Source organism: Acanthochromis polyacanthus, chromosome 10 (genome assembly GCF_021347895.1).
Source record: "Acanthochromis polyacanthus isolate Apoly-LR-REF ecotype Palm Island chromosome 10, KAUST_Apoly_ChrSc, whole genome shotgun sequence".
In the NCBI taxonomy this organism is placed as follows: Eukaryota; Metazoa; Chordata; class Actinopteri; family Pomacentridae; genus Acanthochromis; species Acanthochromis polyacanthus.
In genome coordinates, this window is record NC_067122.1 from 26,482,150 (window position 1) to 26,499,847 (window position 17,698).

Sequence of the window (17,698 nt, forward strand, 5' to 3'; positions counted from 1 at the left end):
CTTTGATATGTTGATGAGAACCTTTTATGTTGTGTGTCTGTGTCTCGGGGAGAACGTGTGTGTCTGTGCATGTGTTTTAGTATTTTGCTCGAGAGCAAGGGGGGGGGGATGCTTCAGATGTGTTGTCCTTTCATTCCAGAGTCCTCCTTTGAGGTAAGAGGATCCCACGGAAACTTAACATTTCATTGTGGCTCGCCGCAGATAAAGATTGAATTATCTGTGTTCTCCTTAAATCCCCATTCAATTTTTTTAACAGGGATGAAAGATTTTGTCTGCGGTGCCTGGGGAGCTGTGTACCCCGCTGTTTGGTAATATCTGAAATTAATTCCTCCACCCGTTCCCAGTTGTGCCTAAACAATTCAAGGGCAGTGTTAGATCCTCAAATTGAGAATTTACTGAAAGGCCTTTGTACCACAGCCAGTGATAGTGTTTTTGTTAAGCATAATTCCATTTATCATTACTGTGTCCTCCCACAAACTGGTCTGTATTGCCCCAACAACAAATTATATGTGACGCTCAATCACAAGCCTTGTTAGCCATTAATGGAAGTAAATTTCTGCTCTGTGTTAGAGCAAGAAGAAAGAAGAAGATAATTCTTTGAAGTGAAAAGCAGAGGTCTCCCTTCTGAGTCACCACAAAGAAAAATTTCAAGGAACAGAAGACGGGGTGGGAATGGAGAAAGGTGAAAACAGAAGACTCTGAGGTCTTTGTTGAAACCATGCAAGAATACTTAATTTTTTTTCCAGGCAGGGGTTGCTCCATAATTCAACAGTATCTGAACCTCAGCTTCTCATCCAGACAGTATTTCTACTATACACCAGCCCAATCACCTTGTACAGTGTGTGTGTGGCCTTTGACCTTGCTCGGAGGATGGTTGCCTCGAGATGTGAATGGTCCTGAATGCAGATCCTGCATCCTGGTCTTTATTTAACGGGCAAATATAACAAAGCGTGGACATGTCTAATAGAGTTTGGCAGCTATACTTTTAGACGAGGTTAAAAGGGCTTCCTTTTCAACTCTGTATCACATTTGATGGGTCTCCAGTGAGTAAGCCGATAGTTCATTGCCTGATTTGTAGAAGTAAGAGTTTCCAATGATACAGAAATGAAAGCGATACTATTTTTCATTTTGTTTCCTTTTCAAAAAATGAAAAAGTGTCCTCTGCAAAACCTTTGAGAAATCTTTAAAACCGTTTGAACTTCAGAGCTATAGACCAATTTCCTCATGAATGCATCCCTGTTCTCTTCTTTTCATGTATATACAGATGGTTAACATGTGCATAAGCATGCATCTGATGATGATGATTTCACACTGTTGCACTGACTGACAGTTGACAGCAATCCTCTGAGATACAAAGGAATGCGGCAACTGAAGCAGAGAAGATGAAAGCCAATTTGAAAAAAAAAAACAAAAAACCTTAATTCACATTTGCAGAAGAAGAAAATGCATTTTACATTATTGGAAGAACCCAAGGATACACTCAATGCATTTTAGCACATTACACTGAATAAATACAAATTTTCTTCACAAGGAACAGTTCAGATAAAATTTACAAACAAGGGGGGACATACTTCAGTTGTGTTGTTCTTTTTTTCCAGATGCAACATTTTTATGAAACTTTTTTGTCAAGTGGGTGCAACACATCAAGCTCTAAACACGGACTTATGATTGCTATTCCAAAGCTGTAAAAGGAATCTTGTCAGTAAGATTAGCCTTCCTTTGAAGTTGTATTTGGGGCCATCTGATAAAATGTGAAATCCAATATTCACTCACCTTTTAGCTCCCCTTTGGTCTCCACCAGCTAAAAAAAAAAAAAATGTGACTCTTTACCCACTATCTATCTGCAGTTTGCTGCTGGTAAATTAGCATATGATTGGGCTATTAAAGTAGTGTATTTTGTGGGGAATTGTGCGTGTGTTCTTTTTCTTTTAAAAAGCTGCTTAAGTTGAAAATGTCCCCGTGCAATGACAGTAAATCTAAACAGTTGCGCACCTGTTAACGAAAGAATTAAAAAGCTTTGTTGAGTTCAGAAAAAATGCTGATATGGGGTTTATGTCTTTGTGGTTTTGCCAATGCATGACATTCACTTACACATAGCCATTAGTTCCATAGTTAGTATAAAAATATTAATTAAAGCAGCTTTAAGTTTTTAGCTACAGCGCGTGTAATGGAATTGGCAGTGTTTGCTGGACTGACACATTTGCCATCTTTCGCCTGGGTGAGTCTCACTCCTGTGGGTGGTGACCTTTTCGACAGGAAACAATATTAAAGTGAGACAATTCCATAGCAAATAATTTTTGGAGTTTTGCACATTAATCAACAGGATAAAGTGAGTAGAAAATTATGCACCTCGGAGGATTCAGCATAATTCGATTTGGTTACTGTCCACATGATCCAATGTGTTCTGCTGCAGCAGATGTAAACAAGAAGAAACAGGTACCTTCGGCAAGCAAAGAATCCCAAATGTGCGGGAGGTGAAACTAACTCAGAGACGAGGGTAAATATTAGTCCGAGGTCTTTACGCTAACAACTAAAGGATGGAGAGGGACTGATCTATGACTCAGAATGTGTGGAAAGTTAACATTTCCAGCTTTAGGTGTTAAAACAAGCAAAAAAGAAAGAGCTTTGATAAAGCAAACAGCACTGGTGATTTAGTGCAGCCAACCTGACTTGTCACAGAGGCAATCCTTCTAATAGAACCACTCTGATTTATCACTGAGACTCTCCACAATAGAGACTGTAATGGACTTTATTCATATTTTTATTTTATGAAACACGATGAAAGGGGTCATGATGGCCATTAAGTGGATTAATGGTATGTGTTGGGTAAAGAAGATGCTATAAAGCCTTAAAAGTTAATGCTGTCATCTGCGGACTGCTGTCCTGATGGAGTGGGAGGGGCCACATGGAGCTAATAGATATAATTCAGCCAGGTAATGTCGGATCACTGGGGGACAAGATGGATATCACTTGGCAATGTTATGGGGTGTGTCGTGGTGTGCCGGCACATTTACGCAGGTTATTTATGCGCCATAATGAAGAGCATAATGAAAATTGGACACAACTATAAATATGAGCAGCGAAAGCGTAATGTGGAGGGATAATCATTGATGCAATTAAGATGTCGTACACATGCAGTGTGAGCCTGGCCTCCCCTGACTTTCTCCTCTTCCTTTCACCAAGGCTGTATTTTATCCTGAAACATCACATTTAATCAGCCGGGGGGATATCGGCATAAATCCACTGGTCTTGCACAAGGAGGCTGGCATTTTAAATATGTTAATGCCAAAGCAATAAAGTCTTTGGTTAATCTATCGCTGAGGTTATTGACAACTATTATTAGACTGTTAGTGGTATTTCTTTGTCTTAATTGGTCTGCGGATGTGTCTTTGTGCACTCTGTGTTTGCAGTGTGTGCAGTCCAGATCAGTCCAGCTGTCCTTTTTTTTTTTTTGGTGCTTCAGCACATTCAAATTGAAATAAAATTATGGATACTACATTTAAGTGTCAAACCTTTGCTTTAATTTGAGCAGGCTTACATCAATATTGAAAGCACTGTGTGTGAAATAAAGCCCTTCTAACACATAGCGCTCCAAGTGCAAGGTTTCAAAAGTAATTCAGTGTTAGATCATGCACAATGGAGCTCACGTGTGGCTCAGAATTGATTGAGAGTTGTATTATGTTCTTGCTAATGAAGAAGGCTGAAAAGAAATAAAAAAATATATCAGAGATGTTTCAAAGAAGGTTGTTTTGACAAAATTAGCTGGTAAAAAAAGAAGAGCACGAGAAAACTAAAAAATGGTAAATTTTACATTTAGTCCAGGGAGCATGAGCGAAGAGATCACTTTCAGAATCCTGTAAACACCATTGTTTTGCAACTGTTGTGAATAATTCTCAACCCCAAATTGAATCACAACGGGTTTGGACAATATAATCCATTGGAAATTAGGAGTTGGTCAGTTATCGCTTTTTGAATCTGATATTCATAATTTTCCACAACACTCTGGTTTGACTGCTTAATTTATTTGCAGCTGCCTCATTCAATCTGTAGTCACCCATCTGTAGTCTTAAATCATATCCTGCAAACAGTACTATCTGATTGGTTGCTCACCATGAGTAATATCCACTCTACCCTGACAAATAAATGTTGGAAAGTTATCTTTTGGTTAAACATAAAAAAATAAATCCCATGCAATTAAGCTTTGAGTCAGAGTTTGTGTTTTTGAAAATGTTCACTCCAGGATTTTCATTGTTTCAACAAACTGGTTCCAAGTATTGATTACTGGTCCCTCTGATTATTGTTAACAGATCCCTGATCAAGCCATATAGGTCAAACCCATTTGGAAATCAATTTCAAGTTCACATTTTTACTGCAGAAAATATGAAACACCAGTATTGTTCTTAAAAAGAAACTGAAAAATCCCTTAAACCAAATTAGCCAACATCACTCAAATCGAGAGAGCAGTAACTATGTTCAGACAGAAACCTGCTGACTGAAAGGGACAATTTCAGTGTAATTTAGCTCAAAGTCATCTTTTGGACAGAACTGCAGACCTTCACATTTATCTTCATCAGAGTGTAAAAACGAGACAAAGTTTGTCAGGCATCTTGAGTGTTTAAGGAGGAGTTGATAAACTGATCCAAACCTACTGAGGACTGATGCACTGAATATTGTCAAACTCTGAATACTGCGAAATGCTTAACACTTCAATTATGACACAGAATACTGCACTTTATTTGTTCACTTGTGTGCTTCCTAAACAAGTAAAGAAATGTTGGTATCATTAGCTTCAATATAAGCCAGTGACCTTGTCTAGTGGCATTTCAAACAAGAAAAGCACTCAGAGTGCAGTACTCCACTGAGGCTGCTCAGTTGTTGTATCACTTCCGACTGATGAAATCTTGAAAAAAGTTGTGGCAGAAGTCACGGCAACACAGAATGTTGCCATTTAATATGATGTACCAAGGAACAAAATGACCGTACGCTGATCACAGGCGTGTGTTATGCATGTGCACATTATGAACGGATACCAAATCATGTGATTTTATTATGTAGCAGGCAGCAGGAATTGATGGGACTCAGAAACACCCCCACAATTTAATTAATTGTTCCTTGTATAATTTCTGACGGATAAGTCCTGATAAGTCGTCAGCGGTTGATTTGTCGTAGGATCACAATCGTGATCGTCAGCAGGCAGCTGACATTGTGTTCACTTGTTGTCATAGTTACAGTGACGCTGTGACACTATCTCACAATGATACAAAAATCTTTAACAGATCCTTGCATCCAGACTATAATCTGCATCACTGCCAAGATCTAATCAGATGGCCCTTGTGTCATTTCTGGTCTTCCCTGAAAATTTCACCCAAATCCGTTAGTCTGTGTTTGAGGAATGTTGACAAGCAGACGGACAAATGTACGCCGACCATCACATAAGTCCGCCATTCCTTGGCGGAGTAATAAATTTGCTCTCAAAAAGTCTGCAGGTTTGAACAAGTTTATGCACAGGGAGTTTGTAGAAGGTAGGACCCTATTAATTAGTAATTAATCCAATAATGAAAGGTTTTTCAGCTTGGTTTTTTTTTCTCTTCATATTGTGTTAAAAACTACAATGTGAAGAAACCCACAGCTTTTGAGACTCCTGGGATTTCCTCCCAAAAGGCAACCAACTTTAAGTTTGAATTTATGTGATTTTAATTGTTCGTTTGTTTTCTTTGCCAGTTTAAGCTATTAAGGTATTGATGATGACCGTGAATTCAATAACTTGGTGAAACAAAAAAATCATGACGACCTTCCCAGTCTTTATAGCCAGCAACCTGGAGGATTCACCACAACATGCAAACCTCTGGTAAGAAACAGAGGCCTGGCTGCAGCTCGCAAAAACACCCTGGTAGAGTTCTATCCACTGAAATAAAAATCAACCTCAATCAAAACTGTGGCAAGAGGAGTGTAGTGGAAAAAAAAGACCGGCTCATGAGCCAAAGAATACCACCCCATCTGTCAAACATGGCCATGCTTCTGTTAAGGTTTGAGCATGCATGGCTGCCAATGAAACTGGCACACTGGCATTTATTGATAATTTCCCTGCTCATGGAACCAGCGGGATGAATGCAGAGGTATACAGGAGCATTCTGTGCACTCACATGCAGCCAAATGTAACAAAATTAATTGGACAAAATTCCATTATTCAGCAAGACAAAGATGCTACAGCAAAGAGCTTTTCAGGGTGAAAAAGTAGAAGTGAAAGATCTTAATCCTACTGAGCTCGCGAAAGAGCAGAGTAAAGGTGGTGGCTGCAGTAGAGGCCTCAAAGCATCACCAGGGAGCATAGAAAGAGTCTACTACTGTCTGTGGGTGCAAAGGATTTGTTATTTTTTTATTTTTTTTTACCAAATGTTGAATATGATGATTTTATTTGACTTCAAGTGCCAAGTTGCTATTGAACCTTGAAACTCTGGGCGCTGTGCGTTAACTAGTCTTTATCTTACACACAGTGCTTTCGAGATTGACTTAAACCGACTCAAATGACAGCTGAGAATTGGCACTAGAGTGTGGCATCACTTATTCCATTTCAAACTGAATGTGCTGAAGCACAGAGCCTGAAGAACAAAAATGTCTAGCTGTCCAAAAACTTACAGTCTGGACTGTATATGTGGGAGCATGAAAGAAAAAGAGAGGAACATTGCCTTCGCATTTTGGTTCTCTGTCAGAACTGTCAGTTTATGACAGAGGGAGGGAGAGAGAGGGAGGGGAAGTAGGGTCAGAAGATATGGGAGGGAGAGAGATGGAGACAGATGAGGAAGGGAATCCAGGAGCTGAAGTGACCCCGCGGACCAGATGCTGATAAACTGCCATCACTGAGCTCTCTGTCAGCTCTGACTCTCATCAGTCACTGTCACCCTGCTGCATTTCACCCTTTTCGTATTCCTCTTCCGCCACCTGTGTCCTGCTTGCATACCCCCCCCCCTTTTTTTGTCCTTTTCATGTTCTTTACAGATCCACATGTCAGTATCATTTGTCTCTTCACGTCTTTTCATGCAGCTTCAGCCTCCCAGTAAAGAGTTCTTTGCTTACCATTCCTCCTGCTCTTTAAATACATTGCTTTGGATTCCATGCCTCACGGTAAGCATGCTCAGCTCATGGGAGATGACTCACAGCCGTCGTCATTATTTTGACTGACTCAGAAAGGCAGAAGATAGGAGTGGAGGCTTATCGCTGAATATTTAGAATTTCCCCTTTGTGCTGAAGGACCACAGTGGTTGCTATGTGCGAAGCAGTGCTTTCTTCTCTCTTCATAGGAGGTCCAAGCTGCGCTGGAGATTTCTGTTTTGAAATAAGATAAAAGTGAATGCATATGAGTTAGGTAGGGTTTTTTTTTTTCATAGGACGGTTACAATCAGAAATACATGGGGCTGTTCGCACAGCAGCGACATGCAGAACAAGGCTGGGTACGAGACCTTTGCCACAGCGAGCCCTTCTGCACCCCAGAACCCACACCCAGAGGGCAGTACAGTGAAGTAATGATTCAATGGATGTGTGATGTCCTGTGTTATTGTGTTTGCAATGCGTGTAATGGCCTTACAATTGCGGTTTGAGAGGTTGAGTGTGGAGAGACCTATTATCTTGGTTTGTGAGTTTGGCCAGCCAGACAGCATGTTGAAGAAGGTGGAAAAGTACAGCAATACTTCGTACTATATTGAAAGAAGATGGGGGATAACCAAGCAATAACCTCTTGGGCTGACAATTGAAGCCAGCACATCGTGTCCGTGCAGATTCTGGTATTCAGGTCATGGTAATCCAGAGGGTAGCTGTGTTTGTCTTTTTGGTACTTTAAAATGTCTCACCTCTAATCTAGTCGGTTTCCTCAATTCATTAGAACTGAGTAAGCCAAAAATAGAACCGCCAAAAACTGTAGTTCTTAAAATGGCTATTTGAGCCTGGCTCCAAAAGTTAGTCAGTCCTCACAGACTCCTATATTAAAATGCCCAAATTTACAGCAAAGATTAACATGTTTACAGCCTGGCACCAAAATCAGTTTTGGTCTCAGTACCTAATTTTTCCACTGATGGCAGCTGTACATGGTTAAATTTTTATTTAACCTATACAGTTAAATAGTTTTAAGTCTTAGAGTAATACATTTTCAAGGGTGTGGCTGCTTTGAGTGTAGTCATATTGCAGTCTTTACCTCAGAAACGTTTGCATAGCCTGCTTTAATTTGAACTTCTTAGCTCATTTTCGAACAGCTGGGAGTCAAGGACTGTCAAAATGATGAGGCCCAAATCCACAACACTGAGCTTCAAGGGCTCTCTGCTGGAAACCTATCTATGACATCATGGATGGTTCATCCATCTCTAGGCCATCTCTATGCCTTTTTTGAATGCTACTCAAATCAGAATTTGTTACTAGAAAGTCAAAGGTATTTGAAGCCAAATTTAAACTGTTTTGTCCTTGATGAGGATGGTTTATTGGGGTGGCAATGCAACTATGACTATTTCTTATGATTTCCTGACACTTGGATGAAGATGGTTATGCTCATTCTACACCTTGGAGAAATGTGCATTGGTTATAGTTCAGAACAGAACGTTTATCTGTTAGCGGAGCAAGAGAAGCGGTGTCATTGCAGTATTTGTGACAAGTGGTGTTGAGTCAAGGGCTGCTGCTATCGTGGGTGTACAGCCTGCAGAGAAATGATGCACTGGTGTTGGTAGTGATCGTGATTGCCCGATTGTCTAGGGCAGCCATGTTGGGCTGAAGAGAATAATGCTAGTATTTACTACACAAAACCTGCAGTTTTGTGTAGTAAAGGTATTTGCTCAACAAGATACAAGCACAAGCCATTACTGAGGATGAGACACAAGCTTGTTGACTCATGACAATAAGACACACATGTGCCTTAGTGGTGTTGCGGCCGAATATGCTGATATTACTGCTCATGTTTAAGAATTAAGTACTGAGCATATGTCCTGCACTTAAAGGTCTTTAACTATTATCCCCTGATCCTTACTTCCGAGATCAATAGATTGTAGTGACTGTCAAGGTGTGCCTGTGCCATGTATTATATTTCAACGCAAGGTGAATGCTTGAAAGTAAAGCAGGATTATTACTGCGCAGTTCTTCTTTCTCTGAAGCAACGATCTGTCATTATGTGACAGACATGATAGAGAACAGAAGATTCGGAATATTTCTGCTTCATCTTGATATATAATGTAGCGTGTGGGCGCAGTGGAATCTGAAGATATTAAGAACCTAAGATTTGACATATTTGACAGATCTGACAAAAGTTTTTGTCTTTTCTTTTCTAATACTCCACAAAACATTAAATTTAAAAGATTGTCAACTTGTAAATATCCACCTTGATTAAACAGACAGAGAACGCTGTGTTCTTGCTCTGCAGTAGGGGTTGGGCAGAAACCCTCTCAGTTTAATCTGAGCGGTGGCAGGTATTATAGAACATGAAATAGGCACTTGCAGGTTTAGGTGACTTTGTTTCGTCCCTGACTGAGTGAAGACAAATGTGAGTTTTAGGCCCTGGTAGTGGCTGGTCCCCCCGATTGTGATAGATCTTTAAAGGACTGTTTGGTTACAGTTGGGATAAGAGTTGGGGTTTTGGAGTTGTGATTGCTGGAGTGAAGAAAATAGAAAAGTAAAGTAATAAGACATACATTATGCTAATAGGGACCTCACAAAAATAGAAGCGCAAAGATATATGTCGACAGTGGAGCCACATAGACGTTGATTTGTGTTTGGTGAAACAAATCAAATTGTCCCCTTGCGCTTTTAGCCACTTTTTGATGGCCATGTGAGCATGTGTGCGTTTGGAGCGTGTCTGAGTGTGTGCGCACGCAACATGGCATCCTGATTCCCGGGCCAAACCCTGTCATTTTGTGCCTGTCACATTCTGTTAAGTGTAGCTCACGCTCCTTCCTTAATTCACCACATTCCCTTGTCGCCTCCAACGTCAATCCAGACACTCATAAACAGCATCTCTCAAAATGGCATCCGATTCATTACACCCCGCTGCACACAAAGAAGGGAGAATGCACACCCACGCACATGCAGCGGTTTCCGGTACATTCCCAAATCTTAGGCTTAATTTCCTTTACAACCGTCCTGACTTTCTAATATTTTATGTCATTGCTGTGTACCAGGCCTGCTGTTTGGTGGACACTGACACAAAAACGTGCATATTTCCAATGGCTCTGCATTTGGTCGCTTGTTGGAAAGTGAGCTGATTATCCTAAGCATAAATTAGGGCTTGTTACCCAGTGAGCTACATATGCAGGTCACACCAGAGTAATTAGAAATAAAGGTAATCATTCATGTTATATAATCTATAGTGCTGAAGATGTGTGTGCATACACACAGAAAGATATTTTTAAACCTTTATTCATCCAGGTTACCTCATTGAGACATGGGATGTCATTCTCAAGAGAGACCTGTCCTCAAATAACAGAAATAAATTAACAAAACAGCTTTGAATCACTGACAAACGGCACTAAGGGACCTGTACTAGACAAACATAACAGTACAATACAGGGTTATTCAAAAAGAATGAACCGATTTCATTATGGAGTATTTTAATAAGGAAAAGCAATAGAAAACTCCAGCCAAATCACAAGTATTCTACTCACTATCAACTTTTATTTCCTGTCTTACAAATGTTCAATGTGGCCATCACCTGCAGCATATAGGCAACATCAATGTGATAAAAGAATTGCTCCCAGACACGTATCAGCACATCATGATCCACTGAGTTGATCGCTGTTGTTTTTCGATGCCATTCAGTGACCTTAAACATCAGTAAAAGTTGATTGTGAGTAGAATACTTGTGACTTGGCTGGAGTTTTCTATTGCTTTTCTTATTAAAATATTGCGTAATGAAATCGGTTCACTCTATTTGAATAACGCTGTATAATACTGAGTTAAAGATAGACATCAAAATGGATGTGCTAAAGCGCCAAGCAATAAAATTAAACAGTACAAACACCAAGAAGAAGACCAAGTCCTATGAGATGATGTTTCCGTAGTATTTAAGAGACGTTTGAATTCCCCCATGGGAATCAAGTTGGACGATTACAGACTCTGCTGTAGTGAGTTCCAGGTTAAGGGAACAGAATAAGAAAAAGCTATTGTGCCGAGCTGTGCAGACTGAAGGGACAGTGACAGCAATGAAGTCTTGAGAACTTAGACTATGGCTGAACTGTTTGCGTCACATGTAAGGGGATAGGTGGGCAGCAGACGAAGGATGGATTTGTGAATGAAATGATACAAGTTAAAGGGGAACTTCGGTTTTTTTCAACCTGGGGTCTGTTTTCATATGTCATTTCATACATGTGAGTGATGGAGAAATGAATTTTCGACATAGCTCCAGTATTTACACAGGCAGGCAGCTTCGCAGCTCAGCTAGCAGCTCAGCTAGCGAAAAGTATGGGGCAACTTGCCCCCCCCCCCGCGTCAAAGTCCGCCCCAACGTGCTTTTTTTCCCACACTGACCGGCTCGGATAGTCTCAACGAGTGTCCCACAACATACTAGAGATGAGAAGTGAACGAAAACCTCCACATTACCTGGCGATCGCTATTTGTTGTGGTCTGTATCCAAATCTCAGGACACTAGAAAGCAAATCTCGTTCCGATATCACGCGATTTCGGGGGGGCAAGTTGCCCCATACTTTTCGCTAGCTGAGCTGCTAGCTGAGCTGCTAAGCTGCCTGGCTGGCTAAACACTGGAGCTATGTCGAAAATTCATTTCTCCATCACTCACATGAATGAAAAGACATGAAAACAGACCCCAGGTTGAAAACAACCGAAGCTTCCCTTTCATGAGTGAATCAAGTCAGGTTAGGTTTATCCATCCATCCATCCATCCATCCATCCATCCTTTCTACCCTCCAGCCAGGTGAAGTCTGTCAAAATGGAGGGGAGAGAGAAGGTCAACTCAATATATCTCAACCAAAATCACATAGGATTTTTCAATATGTACAGAATATAAGACCTTCTATTCTGAGGCATGGCCCATTCTTTGAACTGGGTCATGAGAATGGGGTTCCAAATACTTTCTGAAAGTTCAGAGGCCTTGGGAAAAGTAGATTGGTAGGTTTATATGCTGGTAAAATGACTTTATGTCCTCTATTGAGGAGCTGCTACACATTTCAAATAATGTGAGAAATATAAAATAAATAACAATAATTTATTTCAGTTAGGTTAAAATGCAGTGCTGGTGGAAACAAAACAATAAGAAAAATGATCAGTACTCCACCAAGGCTCTTAAAATGTCACTAAGCACTCCTGCAGCAGGTAGGTAAGTGCTCGGCTTCTTTATGGATACTAAATATTCAGATGCTGTGGCCTTTTGCACATTTAAACTGGCACAACAGTCATTCCTCACCAAGCAGGGTTTAATTTCTTGCTCCCCTTCTCATATTATCACTCTGTTGATCTTGAATATGAGGAAAAATTCACTCCTATGAAAATTTAGCAAAGCCGAGTTTTTTCTTTCTTTTCACCAACATGCAAACACAAATGCAGCCCACTCCCCCTCTCAGCTCAAGGTCTGCCTTCCAGAAAAGAACTGTAAAACATGCTGCCACAATTTGCAAATCTCCTTCCCTTATATGTTTCTTCACAGCCAGTGGAAAAGCAGATGGAGAGCATCGAGACAAAAGAAGTATTTTGGGCTGAGGAGCTTCAGCACACTGCTGGGCAAAGTTATTCTACAGGACATTTATACACCACTTACACACCAGGGCTTCAGGCCAGAGGAAATGAAGGGGGTGTACAGGCCACGGGAGATCTATCTGGAATCATTCTTGGGGGTTTCCTTCTCACCTAGAGGGAAGTGGGACAATGATTACTATAAAACACTTCCATTGCTATACTACAAGAAAAATGTGCCAGGAGAAGTTCTAAAGTCATTCTCAAGGCAAAGAGTGTAGCAGTTATTGTTGCCTGGCTGGTCATGAAGTGAGCTGTGATGCTATTCGTGAATCTATTGTAGAGTTTCTGTTCGTAAGTAACCACCAGCTACTTTCAAACAAGGGATTCATTGAAATGGGTTGCACAATTTGAACTCAGGGAATATCTCAGATAATAAAGACTTTAGAAAAGGTTAACCCAGTTGCTAAGAAACATAGGTAGTGCTCCAATTTGAAGCAATAAACTATGCAAATGGAAGTTGCAGTTTTTAGCAGGTGGCAAGAACTGTAGATGTAGGTAATAAAAAGAGAGATTGGTAATAATAACACATAGAAATTCAGATTGAAATTCTTTCATTTCTGTACAAAAACATGGAGATTTGTTGGAGTTAGGAATATGAACAAACAGCTAATGCAACATTTTCCTGGAAATATAGCTTGTGATTCTGCACTGCAATCAATGTAGACCCAGTGACTGGGTGTGTGACTGCACAATGTCCAAGTGTAGTCTTCAAATGAAGACTTAGCTATGCTGTAGTTATCAAATATTAGAATGAGAATTGGCCTTGCAAATCCTAAGGTTGCAGTTCAAGTTAACATTTGCTGTGCAGACCCAATGATGAGGGACCTATGCAGTACAAAGTGCAGAAATATAAGTGAAAAACAAAAAATGCAAACCTCGATTGAAGGATTTATTTGCCACTAGAGAAGGATGCAGATGTGTCCATGTGAAATAAACAAATATTAGTTAGCATGCTTCATTCTAATTTGTATACTAACCATACTTATGCATAGATTATTTCATCTATATTTAACTACAAACTGAAGTCACCTTGATTAATTAGTGACTTGCCATTTAATCGCTGCTGCTTGCTGCAGGACATAAACTCCTTCCAATGGCCTGTGTGTTATGATAGTGATACATGAACCTCTGCCAGGACTGCGGATAAGCTAAACGTATTTTTGTGGTTTGTTAGTCTTATGATGACACACCGCTGTAAACATCAACAAATGCTTTGAGGATTTGGAAGTAATCATATCATTATTGTTGATAAAGACGTGTGACATTTGCTGAAGTTCCCTCGAGCCTCAAGAGGCACATGAAGTACACATAAAGTTCCCACTGATCTTTAATCAATTTATCCTGCAATAAGCTGCAGAAATAGGTGGTGGATGGGGCTGCATTAAAATTCAGTTTCATTTCACTTCAAAAGAGGCTTTTAATGTCTGACATATTTACCTTTGAAAATGGACCTTTTTTGAATGATTCCTTCATTGGGATTTCCTGCCATATGTGCCTTGAAAATATGCAAGGGAATACTGAGCAGTTACCGCAGTGGCAAAAGAGCGCTTTTGTTTGAATATGCTTGAATTCAGGCTTAATTTGATCAAGAGTGGAATTGAATAAAACTTTAAGAAGAACATGTCACATCGTCAAAGTGCAGCTTTTTAACATTTTTACTGTAGGAACCAGGAAATGCTAGACCAAGAAAATGTAATTAGAACACAAAATGATGGCATAACAGCATGTTTTCCTTGTGCATTTATTTATTTATTTATTGCACTCAAAAACTGACTAATGAGGCCTGTTCAATATATGTTAAGTCTGTTACATATTTGTATGTTCAGAGTGGTTTTATACATTTTTTCACGGGGAAAAAAAGGAAATGCCCAACTCCTGTTGTAATTCCACTAACAGATTGCGGTAAAGGCTGCTGGCAATTGATTCAAGCATTACCAACAACAGGATTTAATCCATGTATCCAGCATAAATCATACACTAACCTTGAATGCTGCTCCAGCCAAACATTTCATCTCTATTAAATCCGTAAATTATAATTAACATTGCCGACAAGTCCTGTATTAGTTACTGTGGCCATATGCTTCTCTCCCTCTGCTTCACAACAGCTGAATCAGTGGTCGTCTCTTTTAACCAGAAAACACAATATGACAGTCTTTGGCAAAGCCTGCTTTCTCATCTTAATACCACTGTGAATGCCAAAGCTTTCTCTTACTTTTTCAGTGAACTGGAGCACTGTCGCAGTAGGTGGCAGTGTTGCTCTACTGCAGTTCTTGCACAGGTTTCTTGGCCTGTGCTAAGGTCTAACATTGATTAATTAGTTTATAAAATGTTGTGTAGACTTTGGTGTATTGGCTCTCGTCCGTTTTGGCTCTCCACCTCTGGTCGCAGACAGATTAACAGATAAATGGATCACCATAGAGTACTCCAATGGTGCAGCAGGAATCAATATCTATTGTCCAGTAATGGCTTCAGAAAAGAGACAAGAATCTCTCTCTTCTCCTTATTTCAAACCCTCCACCCTCAAACCTCAAAATTCTTATATTGTGACACAAAAAAAGAATGAATCATTTGAGGAATAAAATCTGATTTTTATTCACGGGAATGTCTAAAATGATGCATTATTGTGCTGTAAAATAACAATCAAATCAAGGCTTCTTCACTGTCTACAATAATCAAGGACACTTTAGTGTGAATAAGTCTATTGTGTCTTCAAAATATTCATACATGAGGTGATGGAAAACCTTTCAAGCCTTGCTAAATTGCGATTGGGTTGTTAGGCATATTGTTAATTTCAATGAAAATTAATTTCCTTTCATTTCAATTTTGTAAGGTCAGCTAACTTTGAATAGCATAGCTTAGTGAGAGTCCACTATTATCGTTAAATGTGTCCTGATTGGGATTGGCCTCGACTGAACAGTTTATATGCTTGAAATAGAACAGGAAATTGTGGGTGCAAACCTTCTGGGAAAATGATAAGGAGAATCCTCTCTTTTTAATGAATCAATTGTGTTTCCAGCAAAAGAAATTAATTACATACCTAAATATCGCTTATTGAAATAGACAAAGAAGTTAAACACTCGGCAATCAGTCGAGACAGAGAGACACTTCATTTGTCAAATAAATGAAATGCGGAATGAAACATCATTAATTAGCAAGAACAATAAGAGTAGTTGTTTGAAGGATACAGTGAAGGGTAAAGGCATATGCTAGTGATCAAAGCTTTTGCGCTAAATGAAACTTTGGTCTCTCAGATCAAAGAAAAAACACTTAATTTAACAGCTGCATCAATAATGGATACAAACTGTACCGGTATTCCCATTCATATGCACCCATGCATTTGTCTGGAAGACGTGGCCACACAGACAGGCACCCTGATTGTTAATGTTAATCAGACTGTGGAAAAAAGAAATCATTTCACAAGAGTTTAGGAGTCATGATGTATCTGATGCATACTAAAGTCCGTTTCTGTTTTTTTTTTTTTTTTTTTAAATGTGTCTCTGTCCCCGCTGTCAGGGTGGGATGATATGAAGATGTTAAGATTCTGTGAGTAACATGGACTGCTAACCCTATTTGAAGGAGAGAAGAAAAATGTTTTATGACAGATACTGTGGCTGTGTTTTCCGTCTTTCCTGACAACATCCTGTGCATTTTTATAAACCCCTCCTCAAGTGTAACAGCAGGACTGGAGCGACTACAAATCTGTTCCGATGTAGTTCTGCAGTTGGATCGTTGAATAATTCCAGAAGCACAATTTATAATAACAACACAGAGTCTCCTCTTAAAGCTAAGCTCTGACTTTTAGACAGCCTCTTTAAGAGAGTCGCGCCATGAAAGCATCACTAATTCAACAGCCGACACCCTGACCAAGCAACGAAAACGTCCACAAGACAGAAAAGAAAGCCTCTGTTTAACATATTTAATACCAGGCGTGTGTGAATCTAATCATGCCCATTCTCTTTGAAACCCTAGAAAATGGTAATTAATTTTTTTATGGTGTGAATTAGAATCCTAATTTGGAAATGCAAGATCAAAAGAAACAATTTCAATAGCTGGGCTAGTAGAAGTAATCCTTAGTGGCCAAGGACAAGAGGCAGCGGTGTTCAAGATATTCCCAGTGACTGCTGTACTGCAGAATGCAAAGAGGGATTTGTTGTTTTTTGCTGAATCACATTAATAAATCACAGAACCACTGAACCATAGTTAAATAGCAATAGTTAAATCAGACATGAGTCATGCCTTCGTTCTTTAATTTATTTTTAGAACATCCTGCTTTTGTAAAAACCATATATTCTACGTTCTTACTGTTTCCCTGTAGGTGATACAGTACAAGTTTGACAAGGAGCTAAATGAGCCTCACACGTGTTCAAAATTGCATTTGGTCGGGATCTGTTCTGCAAGCTGGATGGAAAGGTCGCTGGGGTTGTGAATCACAGAGGAATCCTGATCAGGCCTTGTTGCAGCTCTAATTAATTACAGCCCAGAGGGCAAGAGATCATACAGAGACCTACAAGTGAGCACACTTGCAAACACCGACACACAGACACAAACGAATTGTATACTTGGATTGAATTACACTGTTGTGCACATATCAGTCTGCGAACAGTTAGCTGAGAAGGTGTTACTTACATACACTAACGCTTTCCTTCAGGCTGTTGCTGTTCAGTTAGACCCCAAGAGTCACTGCAGCTTTATAGACAGGAATCAGTTCAGAAATTGTTGTCAGTTTCTTCCATTCTTGTTTTCATTGGGTGAAATAGTGAGCATAGAGAGGAAGGTTTCTGATCCATTTTGAGGAAACTGACATAGAAACTTGTAATAGGTTAACTTCTGTCATGCCTGCTGAGTATCTCATTGTCTGCTAAGAAAAACTGCACCAACAAGAAACAAATGGGTTCAGAAATGGTTGCACCCTGAAAGACAGTGCAGCATTTTTTTTGGGGAAAAAAAACACTAAAGATGCAGCCAACAGTCTGTTAGCTTAACA